The sequence below is a fragment of the Suricata suricatta genome, chromosome 2 (genome assembly GCF_006229205.1).
Source record: "Suricata suricatta isolate VVHF042 chromosome 2, meerkat_22Aug2017_6uvM2_HiC, whole genome shotgun sequence".
Lineage (NCBI taxonomy): Eukaryota > Metazoa > Chordata > Mammalia > Carnivora > Herpestidae > Suricata > Suricata suricatta.
Window position 1 is genome coordinate 134,285,943 of NC_043701.1, and position 6,000 is coordinate 134,291,942.

Consider the following 6,000-nt stretch of genomic DNA (forward strand, 5'->3'; position numbering starts at 1 on the left):
CCACAATTGGTCCTCAGCATTTCTCTCCTTCACTATCCATTCCATGTTTATCTCATCCTCAGCTGTTACCTCCACAAGTTATCAACATGAATTATGTAAGTCTAGCATATTCAATTGAGTATATGTCCAATTTTGTGGACATACATTCTAATTTGTTCATGAGAGGACAATGTGAAAAGTTCCTTCAAGAATTAGCCAACAACCCCCTAAATGTCTGTTTAAATTTTGGGATCATGCCCTCTTAATTTCTAAACAACTGTGGCTTTGATATTTATGCACAAAATGAAGTAGACAATGAATCATGGAGAATATTTTGTTGACTAGACCCCAACAGATCACTGTGTTTTATTGAAAACAAGTTTTGACTGAATATTAGGTATTTATTCTTTTTTTTTAATTTTTAAATGTTTTTTATTTATTTTTGAGAGACAGAGAGAGACAGTGCGAGCAGGGGAGGGTCAGAGAGAGAGGGAGACACAGAATCCAAAGCAGTCTCGAGGCTCTGAGCTAGCGGTTAGCACAGAACCCGACGCGAGGCTCAAACCCACGAGCCACGAGATCATGACGTGAGCCGAAGCCAGAAACTCAACCGACTGAGCCACCCAGGCGCCCCTATTCTTTTTCTATAGTACTAATATTATGTAATGTTTTTTAATATTAGAAAATTAAATTTGCTTTCTACAAGTAGATTGTATTGGGAAGAAGGGAAATAACCAACATGCCACACCTTTGAGAAGGAGTCACATTCTTTTATATTTTCATTGCTAATGCTCTTTCATAGGCCTGTGTTTTTAAAGTATTGAATTCCCTCAGGCCACTTCCTTTTACTCTCTGTAGCTCAGCTATAAACCATCCTGTTACTTGTTACTACAACATACAGATTACTTAGGAATAGTATTAATTATTATAACTAAGTTTCAAAAAATCTATGAGGACTAATTGTTAATGCCAGTTAAGTGCCTGGAATTTTTTGGCTCAAAACAAATATGATAGTTTTTATTTTTAAGCAAGTTAATTAGCCTTTTAACATGTTTTTGTGCAGTCTGCATAAATAGCAGAAATTACTTACAGGGAGATGAAAGCTACACTAGCAATATAAAATATTTTCTTTGTGCTTTTATGCAAATAATTTAAAAATTAAAAGTCACTGGAATTTCTTACACATATCCTGTGGTTATATTAGAACCATTAATGTTTTGAACCATTAAAATCTATACGAGATAAATTGTACAGTATTTCAAAAGTAACCAAATGGTTGGAAAGGCAAAGTTCTCGATAGGAGAATTCTAGCTAATAATTGTAGAAAGAAATCCTAGAATTTTAAACATCACAGTTTTGCTATTCCTAGTGAAACATTTTACTAGGTAATGACTATGAATAGATGCTAAAATCATTGAGAGAAAGGTTGAATGGATAACTTCACAATGGATCTATGTTTTTGAAAACACTTGAACCAACTGCTCAAAATTAACATCATTAAAAGTGAGTAATCTCGATAGCTTGGTTGAGGTCCTGGAATAGAAAAAATGTAAGAAACAAAAGAAATCTGAATAAACTTTGAACTTCAGTTAAACCTGGGTGTCTCTCTGGCTCAGTCAGTTAAACATCTGACTTCAGCTTAGGTCATGATCTCGTGGTCCATGAGCTCAAGCCCAACCTCAAGCTCTGTGCTGACAGCTCAGGGCCTATTCCGATTCTGGGTCTCTCTGCCTCTCTTGGTCTGTATCCCACTCTTGCTCTTCCTTCTCAAAAATAAATAAACATTAAAAAATAATAATATAATAATAATAGTAATAAGGTGCCAATATTTGTTCATTAACTGCAACAAATATACCAGATTAATGCAAAATGTTAGTAATTTGGGAAACTGGAAGAGTGGAGGTGGGGAAAATAAAGGAAATCTACATACTATCTGCTCAGTTTTTCTGTAAATCTAAACTGTTTCAAAAAATAAAATCTAATAATAAAAAAATTAGACAACCAGATATTGTGTTCCTCATAATGTAATAAAATAGGAGGTACATAGAACCACCTATAAAGTATTCTGGCCAAAAGGATTGAACCTGGAATCTAATAACGCATCTAAATCAAGTTACTAGTTTATAGGAATAGATGACTATGTTAAACAATACCAGAAGGATGCAGTCAACCAAATCTAGAATGTGGGATTTTTCTTTTTAATTTTTTTTAATGTTTATTCATTCCTGAAAGACAGAGACAGAGCATGAGTTGGGGAAGGGCATAGAGAAAGGCAGACACAGAATCTGAAACAGGCTCCAGGCTCTGAGCTTTCAGTACAGAGCCTGATGTGGGGCTCAAACCCATGAACTATGAGATCATGACCCGAGTCAAAGTCGATGTTTAACTGACTGAGCCACTCAGGCACCCCAGAATGTGGGATTTTTCAAAAGACCCTGTTTCTTAAATAAATAAATAAATAACATTGAAAATTAGGAGAGAAGGAACTATAATAGACCAGAGATGTAAAAGATGTGTCAATGAAATAAAATTTGTTGACCTTGTTTGATCCTGATTTGAAGAAACTGACTATGAAAAGATATTTGGGAAAACATGAACATGGATAAGAGATAAAATATATATTAATTTGTTTGGTGTGATAATGACATTGTGGTTATGGGTGTTTCATTTTTATTTTAGTCTTTATCTGTTAGAGGATACAGATATGAAATATTTTAGTTTAATGTGAAAAAAATCGGAAATTTTTTCCATGTGGAAAAAGATAAAATTAGATTCCTACCTCACAACATACACAAAAATAAATTAAAAACCAAAAGTTAAAACTTTCATCCTGAAAAACTTATTATAAGCTGCATGGAAAAACAAGCTAATTCTATGTAGATATCCTAGAGTTTCCTAGCACATGTGCACTGAAGCATTTTGCATAATAGTAAAAATTAGAAACAACTAATTTCTTCTAATGAAGAATATAACATGTGTAATTTATTCATACTATAGAAATCTATACAGCACTAAATGCAACCACCTAGATAAATCTCTAAAATTAAATTTCAGGGCACCTGGGTGGCTCAGTCAGTTGAGCATCTGACTTCGGCTCAGGTCATGATTTCACAGTTCGTGGGTTCGAGCCCCACGTCGGGCTCTGTGCTGACAGCTCAGAGCCTGGAGTCTGCTTCTGATTCTGTGTATCCCTCTCTCTGCCCCTCCCCTGCTCATGATCTGTCTCTATCTCTCAAAAATAAATAAATGTTAAAAAAAAAAAACTTTTTAAATTAAATTAAATTTCAGGGGTGCCTGGTTGGCTCAGTCAGTTAGGTGTCTGACTTTGGCTCAGGTCATGATCTCCCAGTTCGTGCATCCTAGCTCAGAGCCTGGAGCCTGCTTTGGATTCAGTGTTTTCCTCTCTCTCTGCCCCAGCCTCCTAATGCTCTGTATCTCTCTCTCTCAAAAATAAACATTAAGAAAAAAAGTTTTTAATAAAATAAATTAAAAATTAAAAAATTAAATTTCAAAAGGTGATAGAATTATTATGCCAGTTATATAAGCTTAAAAACACACCAACAAATGCTATGTTGTTAATTTATACATATAAGCTAGAAGTATAAACACATACATACTCTAATAGAACCAACAGAAGTTTGCTCCTTGATGAGTCAAAATCTGTACCAGGTTGAATTGTCACACAAAGAAAATTCTATTTGCCACAGATAAAGTGATCATAGGAAATGGCTTCCAAAACCATGAGTCCTTGAGAGAGAGTGAATGGGTACTTTTTGGTTAGGGTCAGGCTGAATATGTAGATAGGGAAGCCTTGTCATCCTGTGCAGAGGCAGGCATAAGGTCACACATGTGCCTTAAAGAAATATGCCTACACATACATTATATGTTTTGTAAATGAAGCCAAGGCTCCTTCTTGGGCATAGCTTCTAGTATCATAAGGAAGCAAAGGCAATTGCCAATCATTCCAGGGGTCACAGCACCGTCTATCTGCACAGACACGAGTCAGGTGTTTAGCTTAAATGGTCTGGCTATTCTGGGCCAACTGAAGGTCCTGTCAAGGCATTCACCATCACCTGTGGAGTGATTTCAGGTTTCATTTGCCTGAATTAAGAGGTAAGCTGGAAAGAAAAGCTTAAAGAAATATGTAAGACCAAGGTTAGTGAGTACAAGCAGGTGGGTGATACAAAGGCAAGGCTTTAACTTACCTAGAGCTTTTTGTTTATTAAAAAAAAAAAACTAAAGCAAATAAAGTAAAATCTGCATCGTGAATATATAGATGTCTCTTCAACTGTTTTCTTTTATGTTTTACTTATTTTTGAGACAGAGAGATTCAGAGCATGAGCGGGGAAGGGCAGAGAGAGACGGAGGCACAGAATCAGAAACAGGCTCCAGGCACTGAGCTTGTCAGCACAGAGCCCGATGCACTGCTGGAACCCACGAATGTGAGATCATGACCTGAGCTGAAGTCAGAGGCTTAACTGACTGAGCCACCCAGGTGCACCTCTTACATGGCTTTCTATATGTTTGGTATATTTCATAGTATTAAAATATGAGAAGAAATGCCTGTAATAAAAATGAAAAAAAAATAGAACACATACTCAAATATTTTGCCATAACTTTCATTGACATACTTAGTAAAATGACCCTGAGATAGGAAACAGAATCATAAAGAGCCTAGAAGAATTCTTATGGACTGGGTCTTTCTCTGCCCCGCTCTGTTCCAGAATAGCTTCTCAATTCAAATAACTTTGGACTCATGGGGATGGGTCCAGTATTAGTTTCATTATATATCATTATGCATTCCTCTTTCAATTCAATAGGAAATTACTAAATCCTCACCACATGCAAAATACTGTACTAGTGTTCCAACCTCTTAAAGACTTAATTTTGTTCTAAGCTAAATAATATTAATAAGTATTAACTAGAAGGTAAAATAAATGAGGGTGAATCTCACTCAATAAATTTGGAAGAACAAGAAATGATACACTAGTTGTTTTCATTTTTTAAATGTTTTTATTTATTTTTGAGAGAGAGAGAGAGAGAGACAATGTGAGCAGGGGAGGGTCAGAGAGAAAGGGAGACATAGAATCCGAAGCAGGCTCCAGGCTCTGAGCTAGCTGTCAGCACAGAGCCCAACGCGGGGCTTGAACCCGCAAACTGTGAGATCATGACCTGACCGAAGTCGGATGCTTAACTGACTGAGCACCCAGGCGCCCCTGTTTTCAGTTTTAAATAAAGTCAGGCTCTCAGCATGAATCCACTGCGCTGGTAAAGTCTGTGAGCCTGAGTTTAGGTCTGGTGAGCCTAAACCCGTAATAAAGCCCTTTGCTTCTGCATGTGTGACTCGGTCTCCCTGGCAGTTTCTGGTTTTGGGGGACGATAATGAAACCTTGGGCATAACATATGGTGCATTGGCCGGGAATCCTCCCCCCTCCAGAGCCCCTGGGACCCCAACACATTGGGGCTAATCGCCAGCTGGATCTTAGCCGCCATGAAAATTACCAACACCCAAGAAACCAAAAGTATTAGAGCTCTTCAGTAACTTTTCTGGCTTCCCCTCCCACTCTTTATTTCTGCACCTACTTGGGTGTGATATGCCTCATTGTCTTCTCCCAGCCTCCGAGGCTAAGAGCAAAAGGCACTCACAATGACATCTAGGTCTTGGGAGCCAGGGAGACACTCTTGTCTTTCCTGCCACCCTGAAAATGGTGCCAGTAATCTGTGAGAGTCACCTGTCTGAACCTCCGAGTAGGACACCATTGGAAATACTGATTATTTTACTAAGGCTTTGACTGGAATGTCCTATTTGAGAGTCATGCATAGGCTCAGATATGACCTGACAGCTTTAAGGAACTAAGGTTGACTTTATGGAACATGGAGCCATAAAGCCTCGTGGAAATGTTGGCTGGATACCTTGCTCACAGATTTCCCAGAAGATATTGCCAGCCTAAGTAATGAGGTAAACTGAGCCAAGCTTAAATGACCAGAAATTGAGTTTATTCTGGAAAAACTGGGAAATTA